The sequence below is a fragment of the Lissotriton helveticus genome, chromosome 3_1 (assembly GCF_964261635.1).
Source record: "Lissotriton helveticus chromosome 3_1, aLisHel1.1, whole genome shotgun sequence".
Classification (NCBI taxonomy): Eukaryota; Metazoa; Chordata; class Amphibia; order Caudata; family Salamandridae; genus Lissotriton; species Lissotriton helveticus.
This window is the reverse complement of record NC_136061.1, coordinates 1023927633-1023942480: the sequence shown is the minus strand read 5'-3', so window position 1 is coordinate 1023942480 and position 14848 is coordinate 1023927633. Positions and strand designations below refer to the sequence as shown.

General features: G+C 42.8%; 1 protein-coding gene across 3 annotated transcripts in view; it reads right to left on the bottom strand.

The window, feature by feature from the left end:
- Positions 1 to 14848, bottom strand: part of SP3 (Sp3 transcription factor) — a 189040-nt gene that overhangs the window by 16308 nt on the left and 157884 nt on the right. The window lies entirely within an intron of this gene.

Sequence of the window (14848 nt, the reverse complement as noted above, 5' to 3'; positions counted from 1 at the left end):
CCCCTAATCTGCACAGATGAGCTGCGACCACCACCATCACTTTTGTGAACACCCGAGGGGCACTGGTGAGGCAAAGAGGAGCACGGTAAACTGAAAGTGCTCGTGGCCTACTGTGAACCGCAGGTAACGCCGATGGGCCAGCAGGATGGGATGTGGAAATAAGCGTCCTACACGTCCAACACTACCATCCAGTCTCCAGGGTCTAGGGCAGCCAAAACCTGAGCTAACGTCAGCATCTTGAACATCTCCTTCCGGAGGAAGACGTTGACGCTCCTGAGGTCCAAGATAGGGCGCAGGCCCCTTTAGCCCTTCTTGGAAACCAGAAAGTAGTGGGAGTAACAACCCCGTCCTACTTCTGGGCCAGGAACGCGCTAGAGGGCCCCCTTGGCCAAGAGGGCCGTAACTTCCTCCTGCAGAAGTTGCAAGTGATCCCCCGACATGCAGTGGTACTGCGGTGGCATGGCTGGAGGGGTCGTCTTGAAGGGGAGGGAGTAGCCCCTTCGGACGATTTGCAGCATCCACCTGTCCAAAGTGATGGTATGCCAGTGGAGCAGGTGATGGTGAACTCTGCCTCCCAATGGCGTGGAATGGGCCTGAAAGCTCGGACTAGGAAGGCTTTGAGGCAGATGCTGCGGGAGCGGTTGTGGACTGACCGGCTATCTGTCCTCCTGCTCCGGAATGCATGTCCGCGACCACGTTTAGGTTGGTTCTGCGGCCTGTGGCTGGACGAACGTGCAGGGGTGCCCCTTCCGTGGCCACGAAAGGAGCAAAAAAGCAGAAGTTTACTTGGCTGTAGCCCTGGAGTCCTTAATAGCTCCAGCGTTCTATCTGCCTTGTCGCCAAACAGGCGACAGCCATCAAAAGGCATGTCCATGAGAGTGCTATGGACATCCCCTGAAAAGTTTGTGGACCTCAGCCAGGCGTGACAAAGAATCGCCACCGTCGTTGCAATCGCTCTGCCCAGCGAGTCCGTGGTGTCAAGTCCACATCGAATGGAATATCGTGCTGCATCCCGCCCCTCAGCAAGAGCATGGGCGAGCCGTGTCCTGGCCTCCTCCGGACACTGGAGCAGCACGTCCACCATCATATCCCACAAGAGTGGGTGTAACTGTCTAAAAGGCATGCAGTATTAATGGGCCACAACCCTAGACTGATGGAGGAAAAGTTTCTTTCCAAACTGTTCCAGCCTTTTGGATTCCCGGTACGGGGGTGCGGTCGGGAAGGAGGTTTGGGACATGGAGGCCTGGATAACCAGACTCTCAGGGGTGGGGTGGGTGGACAGAAAGCAGGGGTCGCTCGGAGCTAGGCGGTGGCGCCGGGCCACGTTCCGATTCGCAGGAGGGACTATGGTGGGCTTGGACCAAGTGCCCATCAGAACATCAGTGAGGGCCTCATTAAACAGCAGCAGAGGCTCCGAAGAGCATACTGGAGCTAGAAGCACCTCGGTGAGGAGGTTAGTCCTCACAGCCGCTGCAGGGAGCCCAACGCCTTGGCCGCTTTGCGCAGCACCACAGCATAAGTAGCTCCCTCCTCCGTAGCCACGTGAAAACCAGTGTCAGGTGAAGTGTCTAGACCACTGGCCTACCCTAGCTCATCTGCCCAGTCCTGAATTAACTGGCACTGCTGTGCCAGAGGGTCCTCAGACCCCTCCCAGTCCTCCCCTTCATCCGTGTCCTGATAAACAAGCAGAAATGACGGAGCCGGTGCGTAGGTGAACAACTCACCAGTCGGCGTCGGATACTGCGCCGGTTCGACGCCGGGCCGAGGCTGAAACCGGGAGCGGCGTCACCAGAGGACGGCGCTGGTGGTGGCTCTGAGGGGGTCGGCGCCAGCGGAGGAGTCGTGAGGTCAACCGGCGTCGACCGGGACCCACGGGGTCCTGCGGCCCCGGGACCAAAGTCGCCGGCGGCGAAGAGGAGGCGGGCCGGCGGGTATCAACGGCGGAAAGAGAGTCCTCATGGCCACGAGGAAGTCTCGAATCTGCTCCAGAGTTGCATTGAGCCCAGGGACCCGAGGGTGTGGGGTTGGATGCGACTGCTCGGGCTCCGCTGAAGCCGCAAGGGCGGCGCCACCTGAACCCTCGACCAACTCTTACGACCGGCGAGGGGAGGTCGAAGAACGATGGTGTTTCTTCGACTTCTTTTTGCGATGCCTTGACTCACCAGAGTGTGAGGACTTGGATCCCGACGATAGGTGATGACTGCGGCTCCGCGACCGGTCCCTCGACTTGCTCCTCGGTCGGTGCGGAGCCGACTGCCGGAGCTCGAGGAGCTTACGGGAACGCTCCCGCATAGCCTTCGACGTCAAGGCCCGGCAGTCTGGGCTTGACATGTCATCGTTGTCGGCCTCCAAACAGTAGAGACACCGCAGTGGGGGCCGGTAACCGACATCAGTCGGTGACAGGTGTCACACAGCTTGAATCTGGGCATCCCTACCGGCACCAGGGGTCGAGTCAACTTGAAAAAGACAAAAATGTCCAAAAAGTTAGTAAAAAAATGACTAAGGGTACGCTCTTCCCGGATCTGCGCTTGTTGGCGTGGAAAAAAGAAGAACTGATGTCAGTGCGCGAGGGCGGCGTCTAAGTACTCCAGCGAGGTCATCCCGGCAATCACGACGGACGCGGAGCTGCAGACGACTCCTACCGACTCGCAGGGGTACTGCTGACGAAAACTTTCCGGATCCAGTCCGACGCCTGGGAATATTCTAAGGTAAGGAATCTAACACTAACATGTTTCTTTCAGATTTATGTACCAGCATATTGCAGAGGAGAATGCTCTTTAAAATGTATAGAATGAAGGTTATATTTGTAAGGATGGGGGTACCCCTGACAAAATTTCCTAAATCCGGGTAGATAAATCAATTGTAAGAACAATTTTAGAAAGCATGATTTAAATTCTGGAACTGAAGTGCATACACAACATATTATAAATACAAATACATCCTGTCAAGTTTGATGTAGAAAAAATATTTTTATTTAACCATCAACCATCGATATTTGTTCCTTGAATCAATTGAACATTCAGTCCAAAAACATTATGTATACAATCTTATTTCATGATATGAAACGGATTTTCTTTTCTGGCATGGCCTGGAGAATTTAATTCCATTAAATTATCCAGAGCCATGCCAGAATAGAATATCTATTGTGGATACTGTGACGGAAAACATATTTACAATACAGTGCTTGGAAAACATGATTATAAAAACATTAACATTATGTATTGCCTGATTGCAGAGAGTATTAACCTCTCAGTACGTTATTTTTAAGCTGTATAGCAATTTAATATACTCTATAATTAATATAAAAGATAAACAAACATTTTTTCTAAATCAAACTTGACAGGATGTATTTGTATTTATAATATATTGTGTATGCGCTTCAGTTCCAGAATTTAAATCATGTTTTCCTAAAATTGTTCTTACAATAGAATGATGGTTATAGACATGCCATAAATACATTTAGAAGCTATGGAGATTGGCATATATCCTTTATTAATACATCCATTAAGCACCACTGCTCCTAAGTCACAGCAAGCCAGCTGGACCCCCAGAGTGGACACACCACTCTCAACTGTCCCTTTCTTCCATGTCCTAACCCGACAGCAATCTGGACACACTCACTGGAAGCAATTACCATTAGGTGGGGGAAACAGAGCCCAGTCCGTAAGCAAGGTTAGGCCATCCCCAAGATTTATTTCCATCCACTAGCTCGTATCAGGCATAGATATGGAAGCCCTGGACCCAATTCAGAACACTCCTGGACATGTGGAAGAACATGTATCAGCCAGGATGATTAGTTCTCTTCTGAGACGGCACCTGAAGGAGTGAACCTCCTCTCCCTCTCAGGACAAAAAGTTGACTCTAAGGGTCATCATGCTGACCTCCTTTTCAAGCTACAGGAATGTTAAAAGTGGCCTTTCCTGCAGATGTCCTGCTGATCAGTGGCGAACAAAGCAAACGCAAGGAGATGATGGACGGAGCTCTGAAACTTTTCAGACTCTCACCCCCAGTTACAGAACTGGGTTGAATACATCATCACTCTTTAGTTCACTTTCCCACCTTAGTTCAGACCCAGCTATATGCAAATCAGTCTTGACCCTTTGCCTCATGGGAACAGTCCAGCCCGAACTGCCAGTCTCCAAGTGCCTCCCTGAGGGACTTGGGTGTTTCAGAAGTGTACTGATGTGATGGACAGGGATTTTAAGGACAAACATCAGAAGGTAAAATCTTGACCAGGAGAAACCTGGTTGATGTTTCCGCCTGGGCTCTATAAGGGTCAGGGTCAAATTGCACTTAGGTCCTGGGCTTCCACTACCATTGGGACTTTTTTGTCACTAGTTCTACGTCATTTTATTTATCAAATGTACTCTTATTTTTCTAAATTTGTTTCAGGATTTTTATTGTTTTGCATTTCAACTTTATTACTGGTTTAGCACTGAGTAAATACTAAAGGCATTGCCTCTCAGTTAAGCCTATCTGATGTGTGCCATAGCTACCCGGGGTTGAGCTAAGACTTATTTAGTGACTTTAGTGGTTCACTCTGACAAGAATTGTGTTTACTACTTCAGGTGGGTATGCTAAATCATGCAGCCAAGTGCAGTGATAGGAAGGTAGTAAAAGTTGGCATCAGAGCCTGGATATTCGATTCAGTTTGCACAAAAATGTCTTGAGAGGTCACTCTGGCATGTGAATTAGATCCTTGTACTAAAACTTCCTTGACCAGTGTAACTGCATCATGTTGATCAGCACTGATGAAACCAGGGTAAGTGGCTGAAAAGTGGAGAGAAATTTCCCTGGCCAACTGATCCTAATGGCACAAACCATTATCCCTAGTTTACGGAATATGGATGCCAAGCTTGTTTTTGATATAGAGAACAGGAAGCCCCTATTACAAAAGACATTTTAAAATTGGTCTAGGTTTGCTTGCAAAGTTATTGTGATACTCTACTCAGAGCACACAGTTGACCATTGCAGATACCTATAATGAAACCAGATTTTACTAAGATTGCTCATAATCAGCTACTGCCATACTGATTGAGCATCTTGGAAAAGTATATTGAATATTGTACCCTCTTGCCCTCTTACTCATTCAGCTAATACATGTAGTCGACTTGAACAAGAACAGTTCTTAGTCATGGGTTAGAGAAAATATTTGATGGTTAGATGTACTGCAATCAGTTCCATTAAGTTGTAGTATTGGTTCTCTTTGATAAATGCCTTTTATTATCAGTGCACCAAGATGAGCACCTCAACGTGTTGGTGACGCATTCATCACAATCATTTGTGCAGGGAGGGTTAGGTGGGAAGGAATTCCTGTCATCATCCAACTCCGAAGACACCAAAATGGGAGATGCTAGTAATAAAGCAAATGAGTGGCTATTTATTTACCTGATGCCTTCCAACTAGCTCAATGTATTCTCCATGCATGCCTGAAGGGTTTGCATTTTTAGTCTGGCATTCCACACAATAAAAATGCAAGATGCAGTAGAGTTACTGGAGAGGAGATCTGATGTGCTGTGGAATGAAGACTTCTCTGAAGATGGCAATGTTGGTGAATAGATGACCATCAAAAGAAAAATCCAGAGTTACAGTAGGTAGTTTAGAATTTGCACCAGTGTTTTCATTGTACAATGGAGAATTGATATGTAGCTCAAGAGACTGGAGAGCTGAGAAAGGTGTATGGAAGTTTTATTAAGGGCCAGTTTTGATTAACTAACCATCAAGCAACCGAGATTAAAATACATTGTCTTCTTATGCAAGCTGCCAAAACTGCCAATCACCTGGAAAAACCAGTGTGGGGCTAAACTGAGTCAGAAGGAAAGCACTTTGTAATGTTAGTGAGATTTTCCTACTGCAAACGTAAGGAATTTCAGATTCTTTCTCACTAGGTGGATGTGACAAACATGAAAAGGTGTCTTGATGTTTAATGGAACACATTCCCAACTGAAGTTAAGGACACATCTGGTGTGTAGTCAACATCCTGACACACAGTACTCACCCATTTGTTTGCTGTCTTTAGATCCAGTCTAGGTTCAAACATGTGCCTAGTACCTTTCTTCTGAAATAGAAAGTGCCAAGAGGATATCTTTTTGCATGGGAGCTACAGAGCTTACGATCTGCTTGAGGAGATTATTGGTTGGAATATGGTTGCAACTCAAAGACATTCTTGATTCACTTTCTTTGGTGAAATCATAAGTGCAAGATAATATGGGTCTTTAAGTAGACAACACCCACTCATTCAACATCCATCTGCCTTTGATTATGTGCCATTAACTTATCAAGATGACTTAATACTACTCAATAATAGAGTTGTGCATGATGGAGGGGAAGTGGGGAAATTATTTTTTTGCAGCTTCTCTGCAGAGGCTGCTGGTAGTTAGCATCTCCTGCTAAACAAATGTCTCATCTGCTGGTAAGTCCTTCTCCAATGCTGTTGCTGATATTATAACGGAGGTATTTGAACCCGCTGCAGCTCATTTTTACAGAAATAGGGATTGTGCAATGCTTGAGGATTCTTTTTCTTTTCTAGGCACACTAATTTCATGGACTTATCTTCGGAGTTGGTCTTGCTCATCTATATGGTTTCAGATCATACTGTTCCAGAGAATGGCACACTAATTTGGCATTCAATTTAAGATCTGTGAACCACAAATGTATTGGAGCATGACAACAATCACAAACGGCCAAATCTGTCTAATTACACATGTGCTAATCACTGATTCTAAACCAGTCAACCCCTCAACCAACTCTGAGGGCTTCCTGAAAAGTCTTGCTCTTTTCCCCTAGGAGGTCCTCTTATACCCACTACAAACATTACCATGAGGACTTAAGAGATCTGATCATTAGCTGCTTTCTGCATAATTCTCTCATTTGTACATATTTCTTCCTACCAAACCTATCTTCTTCTTAAAACTATTAGGAAGCATGGAATGCACAGAAGCATAAAAATGCCCCTTTCACATGGCGCAGACAAGTGCATAAGTAGTGAGGATTTCCCACAAAACAAATACTTAGATGGTCTTTACTTTATTTATCAACCTTTGAATGATAGTTGCAAGGGTTAGCAATGTTTCCATGACCAGGACGACCAAGCCTGGAACCAGCAGCCTAAGTGGTTTCAAAATCAGAGACAGGTGTCTTCAAAATCTCGATCAGAATCTTTAGTTTCATAGCCCCTCTTGCTACTGCACTGGTATGTATCATAATGTTGCTCACCTGAGAAATTCCTAGCTGGTGAATCTACTGGAAATGCTGGTGTATAAGTAGCAGCTTGCATCTGCGGTGCCCATATACCTTCTTTACTGAGAAAGTGAGAAAGCTTTCTCCTGCAGTGATTAGCCCTCCTTTCTAGATTAGAATGTCCACACCGGGAGTCTTGGTTTGTCTGCTAACTAGATTATCAGTCACAGGAAGGCTTTATGGATTGATATTTGGACTCTTAGTAGCAGGAGTTCTTTGAGATCAGATGTCTGGGGCCCTATCAAGAAGATGCCTTTGTGACCTGGAATGGGCAAGACTGGACCTTATCAGAAGCAATACAATCATCTTGGAATTCACAAGTGGCATATCTGTCATTTTCCAGTAGAGGCATTTCTGGCTTTCTGGGTTCAATGGGTTCTCTGCAGGAGTTTTAAATGCTAGCAGATATGGTGCCTAATTAGGATGATTAAATAAGCCGCATGGACATTTGAGGTATGGGCTGAGTCAACATGTAATGTCTGGCGGTCAAATGTGTCCGTCTCCATGTCAACTGAGATGATCTTTTAAGCACTGATATTATTCTTGAAATCCTATATGTACTGGACAGCAAACATTGCAGCTGTACCAAAACCAACAGCGTTGATGTCAATGGAGAATGTAGAGATTTGGCCTTTCTAGTTTCACATCATCTACCTCTTAGAAAGTCCTTTGCAGAGAGTTTTGAAGGTAACTTGGTCCCTTCCTTTCAGGTAGTCTTCTTCTCAGCCTTTAAAAGAAGAACATCTGTTTCCATGAATAACATTCCTTCATTGAAAGGGTTTGCCAGAACCAAACTATACAGAAAATATGATGACTCAAAAGGATTTAAAATATTAATGTAGCACTTAGAAAACAAATCTGTAAAAGATTTCTACAGGTTGGGCACTGTGGTAAATCTGAAGATTGACTCTCACAAGACAGAAAAAGAGAACTAAGGCAACTGCTAGGACTCAGCATGGTAGGATATGGAAGCTGCTGATTTCCTCAAAGATCAGAGTCAAATTTTAGCTTCCAACAGCTGCTGCCTATCTAATTTCATTATTAATAATTGCATTCCGTTTCTTCCTTTAGTGAAGGAGCGGCAAATGTAATTTTAGGCTGTTTTTCTTACTGTTCATTTTCTTTTCATCAAGAACAAATTCAATTATGGAAATGCCCATGATTTAAGGTCTGGCATTAGCAATACCTTTTGATTTTATTAACATTATATATATAATACGCTTATTTATAGGGGCTTTCAGCCAGCCCTCCTCATCCATTGGTTGGTTTTTGTGTGATTCACATTTTCCTTCCGCCAGCCAACGCTAAACCCACTGGCTTTGCCAATGCTAATCATAAAATGTAACTATATAGATTCATGGTTAAGTCAGAGTAAGTCAGAGTTTACACTGAAAAGGTGTTTGTTTTCTTAAGCTCTTCGGCACTGCTGGGCAAAATTGGCCACAACATTCCAATAAAAAATGTCATGGCAAGTTTAATGCAGATCCATCAAGTGGGGGTGTAGCAAAAAAATGGCATTTCCTATTTTGACTACCGTAGGATGCTTTGCTCCTTGATTCAGTGAAAAAAACCACAGCTCAACAACATTTCATAAGCTTGGCATGGAAGTAGAACTTGAAAGTGCCTTTGTTAGGTTTGGTGTTAATCAGTTCAGTAGCTTGATAAACTAACAATCCTCTGGTGTGGCCAACACTCACTGCATGGTCATCAATTATGTGCAGTAGGAGTAGTCTACCCACGGCCAACCTTGCAGGGTTTAGTTCACCTACCTGTAACTGGTGAATTTATGTGATTTTTAGATTTTGTCCTGTAACCTAACTGCACTTTAACTATTGTTTGCGGTGAATTTAAGGGGTTTAAAATATATGTGTGAACGCAGAGTCTGATTTCATAAAAATGCATGCTCAGCATTATGAAAATGTTTACACTGAAAAGAAAAACGCTGCACTTGACAATATATTTTCATGTGTTTCGCTACACTAAGCTTAATATAGGATTAACTTCCATCTTGGATTTAAAGCACTCATGATGTGCGTTTTCGTTCTTTAATGACGTAACATGCCCTATATGTTCTGTAATGACATGCTGTTCTTGAAGAATCGCAGAGGAAGCCTTTTGTTACTTTCAAAGATCCTCCTGGATGTATCATTTACAAAACTGCCATTGTTTATGTAACCAGATTTGTAAAGACACCTTTTAAAGTATTAGGTTAGAACAAGGGAAATTTAATATGCCGTTAGGAGCTAGAATGGTGGCATTAGATGATGCGTGCAATTTCCATTGATGTTGATGGTAAACATGTTTTTATAAGCTAAAACTTTGGAGGAGGGTCAGCCTAGTCTCCGGAGTCCCTGACTTTGGGGACTGAAACCTCCTTCCAGGTTGGCCCAGCAGTTTGGATTTAGAAGACTTTTTATGCTTGACTTCATAACATTCTATTGCTGCATTTGATTGACTAATATTTGTCTTCTGTAATGCTCTTAAATTATTTATAATAAGCTTCATGGTTTACATTTTTTTCTTGACTCAAGAGAGTATATTAAATGAAATGCTACTTAATTTATTTGAGGCGGGGTGCCATTTAGGGACACATTGCCTTCTCGTCTTTAGGTTAAACACCGTCCCCAATCCAGAGCACAAACAATCTCTATTTTATCAGATTATCTGAGATAGCGTCAACAGTTGTGGTAGACAATGTGCACATCCTACAAATATAGGATGCTACAAAAATTTGACATCTCAAAAATAGATTACCCCAACATTTTACCTTACATTCTGAGTGATCGCTAAACTGAATTATTTGCTGAGTTCCAGAGCTGCTTCCGACCAAAGAAGTTTGAATAATAGTAGGGCGTAATGAGTAGTGACTTATGGTGGCACTAGCAGATCAGTGCACAGTGGCATATTTCCTTTGAAAGGCTTAATTTTTGTGAGGACATGAATTATTCGGAGTTGGAGCTTTTTGGTTATGCACTTTTGATTTGTGGGTAATTAGGGGGTTTCGTCACTGATTAGATTGGTGTTTTATTTCGTTGAGCGCAGAAACAGACAGTGATCAAGGGAGAACCGCAACAGGTCGGAAATTTGCCTGTGTGAGACTGATGGTGCCGCAAGATATTATTCCTTCTAAGATTGAATTATGATCCTTTCCTTTCCTTATTTAGGTAAAGCAGACAAGTAATTTCGTTGGCTGTTCGTGTATTTTTGTTAGAAGTCTGAAAAGCATTGTGCTGTGGTGAATCACGCTGTAACTGGACTGTTAAGAGTAATGGAAAGCTGTGCTGCAATTGGTTGACTGTCACAGAAAAGCCGCACTGGGATGGGAGAAAAATCCGAGCGAGTTGTGCTGTCACTGGCTGATTGCTGTAGCATTTAGTGTTGTGATTGGTTGACCTTTACCGTGGGCAGCCCTGTGATTGGTGGATTGCATTTGTGTATATTTCCATGATGTGATTTGAGTGAAAATGGGTTCTATATTGAACAAAACAGTCAGTTCCTCTAATTGAGATCAAATTTCTCCAGAAGATTCTCCAACCTATGAAATAGTGTTGTGGTTAAGAGAAGGGAATTAGATTACTTATGAGGACAAAAATATGCAGTTACTTCTAGAGGGTACTTTTAATGCGAGAAACGTGAATATGTGAAATAGAAGATGCTTGAGAGAAAACCACAGTCAAGACCTTTACAGTTTGAGACACTGAATGAATGGGATCATGATACACCTGAGAAGGAGCAAAAAAAAAAAGAATGAAAAGTCAGGTTAAAACTATAGTCTGAACTAACAGGCCAAGTCTTTCCTGAACCGGAACACAAGCAACCCACAACCAGTTTCTCCCTAGTTAGGGCACATAAGCCAGGTATAGCTTCGTTCCAGTGAAACTGTGTGCTACTGTTTCCACTAGAGCAGACTCAAGACTTATCTGCATTTGGCTGGGTCCAAACTGAGGTGATATGCCGTGAAAATACCAGTGGACTGGGACACAGCCCAGAGTAATTACCAGTAGCTAAGAGCAATTCAAGCATTCCACCACTTTTTGGTATACTTTTGAATCAAAGTCAGAAAAGGGTATGGTGAGAATACCATGCTGAGTGTTGGTGTGTTTCCAGCAATAGTGAGCGACACTAACAAAAGGAAAAAACAGAGGGACCAGAGAAATAAGACAGCAAAATATTAAGAACAATTCAGATGAGGAATATACATTTTTTGATGATTTATTGGATATAAAACAGAAGATGCTGGTGCAGCTGGCACAGGTATGTGTAGGTTGCCAGTAACCCCAACAGCATCAGGAAATAAAGCAGTAGCACTGAGTGGGGTTGACACGTGTAAAACAAGTGTTAATGCAGAGCAAGAAGAGAGATTAAGATTTACAAACTGTATATGGAGAAATTCTGCAGGGTACTGTTACCGTAGAGAGATAAGTAACCTAAAATATGGAAGAATTAAACTGCCTGATTAAAGTAGAAGTTAAGAGTGTGAGTGTAAGAGTGATAGACAGAGATAGATGCAGACAGATAGATACAGACAGAGACAGACAGACAGACAGACAGACACACATATAGAGACAGACAGATAGATATATACAGATAGAGATAGGGCGATTGAGAGACAGAGACAGAAAGATAGAAATAGAGATAGAAAGAGATAGATACAGACAGACAAAGACAGATAGAAACAGATAGAGGGATAGAGATAGATAGCGAGAGATATAGATAAAAAGATATAGATAACGATAACGATAGATATAGATAGAGAGAGCGATAGAGAGAGACAGAAATAGAGAGATAGAGAGAAAGAGAGATAGAGAGAGAGAGGGAGAGAGCTAGATGGAGATAGAGAGAGAGTTAGAGAGAGAAAGTTAGAGGGATAGACAGATAGAGAGTGAGATAGATAGAGATAGATAGATAGAGAGAGAGAGATAGAGAGAGAGATAGAGAGATAGATAGAGGGATAGATAAATAGATCGAGAAATAGAGAGATAGAGAGAGAGCGATAGAGAGACAGAAATAGTGAGATAGAGAGAGAGAGGGAGATAGAGAGAGAGAAAGATAGAGAGAGAAGGATAGAGAGAGGTAGATAGAGATAGAGAGATAGAGAGCTAGTGAGAGAGAGCGAGATAGATAAATAGAGAGAAATAGAGAGGTAGATAGAGGGATAGATAAATAGATAGAGAAATAGAGAGAGAGAGAGAGAGAGTGATAGAGATAGAGAGCGAGCGATAGAGATAGACAGACAAATAGAGGGAGATAGAGAGAGCGATAGATATAGATAGACAGATAGAGAGATACATAGATAAAGACAGATCAAGAGACAGATAGAGAGAGACAGATCAAGAGACAGATAGAGAGAGAGAAATAGAGTCTCAATTTTCACTTTTATCCTTCCATGCTGGGATTAAGTCTTGTTTCCCACATGCCAAGATGCAGCCTCAAATTGATGTTTTAGGGTAAGTGAGAAATAAGCTCATAAATATTCCTGAGGCTTCCTTTTCCCATATGAGTTGATAACCGTCCAGGCATGCTGTCTTTGCAGTAAGGTTTTCTCATCAGTTGAGTGAGACAAGAGTTTTATTGTAGTGTTGATTAGTTTATTGAATCCCTTTTTTCCTATGCTAAGTTTCCAAATGTCTTGGGCTGACAGGTCCTCTATCACCTGGTTTAAATACCTACCCCAGGATCCTTGCATTTTCTTTTCTTTTTGTCTGTAGTTCTTTCCGGCATAGTTGGCCTATGGCCCCGTTTTCAGAAGCAGGCTACCGCCAACATAATTTAATGAAGGTGCCTTTGCTCCGAAATTCCTGATTTAGTAAGCCAAACTCTAGCCGCACCTGGGCTGGCGACGCACATTGTTGGATATGAAAAACTTTATAGACTTTTGTTTGTATGTTGTTCAGGGCAGGGATGTCACATCCTTTCATTATTGCAGTGCCATAGGTTACTGTTGGCATTAACTGTGCCTGCATGACAGTTAATAGATTACTGTATGATGGACAGCTTAATTTATTTTTTAAATACGTTAAAACCGTATATCAGGTTTTGAATTTTGACCTCATTAAGGTGAGCTGTGATCCTCTCCTTGCAGCTGCCAAAGTAAGGAATCTTGTAGTAGTTTATGATGCGGAGTTGTCATTTTCGCACCAGTTCAATCAATTGACTTCATCATGTTTTTTTATGTTGATAAAGGTGTCGCCTTTCATTCCGTCTGAATTGCAAAAGACAGTTGTTGCTTTAGTTTTATCTAGGCTTGATTACTGTAATGCGTTATTTGGGCATTAAACAGCAGTCAGTAAATAAGCCTCAGGCACTGCAAATACTGCATTTTAAAGAAAATGCTAAAGTTCAAGTTGGTCTCTGGTGCTGAGCTTCATTGGCCGCCCGTTAGAAAAAGAGTTGCATTTAAGGCATTATGTTTGGTAAATCAAGCCTTGCATGTGGCTGGACCAGAGTAACTTAAGTGAAATTTAGGTGGTGCTCTCCAAATAGACTGCTGCAATCGGATGCTTCGAGTTCAGTCAATGTTCCAAGAATCAAGAAGGCTTTGTGGGGCGGCCAAAGTTTTGTCCATTCCACTTAACTATGGAACAGAATGCCCTTGCATTTTAAAAGTCAGTCTAATCTTCTTATCTTTTGGACGTATTTAAAATCTTGGCTGTTCTCAGTGTCTTAATAGTTTATTTTCGACTTTGGTTTTTAGAGTTGAATGTCAGGATGATGCTTGCACCAAGACCACCATGGGCATTCGCATTCTTTAGAAATATCAACATCAAATCAATTTCGAAGGTGCTTTGTGTTGATCTGAATGCGCTATTTGAAATTGTGATTCCAAATGATTTGAAGCCAGAGTGTAAAGCAGCCATAAATTGGCTTAAGTGCCCCCCAAGAGTGCTTCCTCACAATACCACAGCTGCTTTAGATCTGGATAATTACAAGGAAGTGATAGCTAATTCAAGGCGAAATGTTCCATAAAAAGATGAATTGGTGAAAGAATACGAGAGCCATCCAAGAGCCAAAAGAGTTAGTGACTATTATTAGAGGCGCATGGAGATTCATATAAAGTTCAGGTAAATTGAAGATCCCGCAAAAGAAAGTAATGGTTATGTGTCAGATTTCCTTTTGAGTCTGCATCCGGAGCTTAGATCTCATCTTCAGAACAGCGTAATATGTTGGCAGGCTAAGAGTATGAATGAAATAATAAAGTATAGAAATGTAGCGCAGTGACTGTTTTGAAGCAAAGCAACAGAAACTAAAGGAGAAGTTAAGGATTGTTCAGACTAAGCAATTTCAGCAAGGTGCTAAAAATTAGCAAGTAGATTTGGAGGATTTTGGTTCAGCTGGTGTTACAAATTATGGTTTGATTGCGCAGGGAAATAGTGGTCAGCAAACAAGTTCTTCTTCAAGGTAGAGGTAGTGGTTTCGTCAAGGGCTCAAATGATACCACAACAAACAGTGGAGAGAGGGTCAAAGGGATATAAAGTGTTAAGACCCTTGCCTGGTTCAAATCCCCAACTACACTATATGATCAAGGGCTCAAATGAAACACACACACATTACCTGTTATATTCAATATCGGTACCCTAATATAGGTCCAGGGAACATCATACACTTTCCC